The sequence below is a fragment of the Pieris napi genome, chromosome 18 (genome assembly GCF_905475465.1).
Source record: "Pieris napi chromosome 18, ilPieNapi1.2, whole genome shotgun sequence".
Classification (NCBI taxonomy): Eukaryota; Metazoa; Arthropoda; class Insecta; order Lepidoptera; family Pieridae; genus Pieris; species Pieris napi.
The window spans coordinates 11,797,272-11,798,897 of record NC_062251.1 but is presented as its reverse complement, the minus strand read 5'-3'; the positions used below and the strand labels follow the sequence as shown (position 1 = coordinate 11,798,897).

At 34.4% G+C, this 1,626-nt stretch overlaps 1 non-coding gene across 1 annotated transcript; it reads right to left on the bottom strand.

Moving 5' to 3' along the window:
• Positions 1–1,204: 1,204 nt before the first annotated feature.
• On the bottom strand, positions 1,205–1,323 carry LOC125058945. Its single transcript, XR_007118558.1, has one exon. It is a non-coding gene; the product is annotated as a 5S ribosomal RNA (ribosomal RNA).
• Positions 1,324–1,626: the final 303 nt, after the last annotated feature.

Genomic DNA, 1,626 nt, shown 5'->3' with positions numbered 1-1,626 from the left:
TGTTGGGTTAATTGCTGTCACAGAAAGGCACACAAAGGGGCTTTGAACGCACTACTGGATTGAGAATTAAACTTCTCTCAGAATAAAACTCTAAAAAATCTTTATTTATTGTAATGTTATTTTTTGTTTGATTTTGACTATATCATATACATTTTGGTATAATTATACAGTTATATATGTATCACTATTACACATAAAACAGCAAGTTCAACGTTCAATATTTGTGTGTAATCTTCTATGTTTATGTCTAGTATATCATCTGTAAAGGCTTTACTTTGGACGTAACAAAATAGTGTTCGTGTTTTATATTGCTTGTCTAATAAATCAGGCTGAACATGGATCAGGAGTCGGTACAGACCCTTTGTTAAGGTTTTTTGTTGTTTCAACAGCGCTACGTTTCATAAATGTTTTAAGTTACTTGGATTTTTGAAAAATATAATTTTCTACTAAGGTTTCAATTTCATCGTATTATAAATCACTAGCGGCATGTCCCGGCTTCGAACAAGTGGACATTTTTTTTGGTAGATATTGATATGTTCTTTAATATTGTGGAACATTTTTTTGTTCTATCATCAATAGTCGCAGGGCATGCGATGAAAGATATTTTTTTACACCTTGGGTAACATTATTCTAGTTGTAGAAGGAATATATTGTTTTCTTGCAATTAAAATAGCTTTTATTAATCAGTGATAACGTAGCATTCAAATGGTGAAAGAATTTTTAAAATCCGTCCAGTACTTTATGAGCCATTTCGTTATAAACATACTTACATACAAATCTTTCCTCTTTGCAAAATTAGTATAGATTAGTTAAATACCGAACTTTAAACAGTTACTGTTCCTAATTAAGATCACTTTAATGTAACGTTCCGTATTGTTATGCCTCAGGGCATACGAAATAAATAAAATTTAATTAGCTTTCTCGTAATCTTTTAGTTCTTGATCTTTTCGTTCAGTTATTCGACTTCCGGGGTAACAGAGAACAGTTTCTTTGAGAAGCAAAAGAGCTTAACTACTTGCATGAATATGTCTTTAAAGGTCTATCCTTGTTATCAGTCTGTTCAAGTAAGCAAATAAATAAAAACTTTAGAGGTGTCAAGGGACACCCGGATGGAACTAAATTCCTTTCGATTAATTTATATGTTAATTGGTATCATAACAGTATGATAGATTTTCTCGACACCAATCTTACGACGAAAAATAAAAGCCAACATCACGAGGTGTTCCCAGGCGGTCACCCATCCAAGTACTGACCTCGCCCGACGTTGCTCAACTTCGGTGATCGGACGAGAACCGGTGTATTCAACGTGGTATGGACGTTGGCGATAGCTAAATTGAAAATGTAAAATATAACAACTATAGCAAAAAGTGTCGTATGAATAGGGTATGGGAACGATCATTGTGACACGAGAATTTTATATTTTAGAATATGTGACGGTGGTACACAAATTGGTCACAATGTCTCCGAAGCCAAAGCGTCGACATTCATAGATTTTAGCCTATAGAACTGAGAATATGCCCCTGAAGTCTACGTACGGTACAGTCGGCTTTAAGACCGTTATACCGTTTCAGTCGTAAAGCCTATTGCGTAGTGTGCGGACGTTTCGCTCCTTTAATATTAACCAGT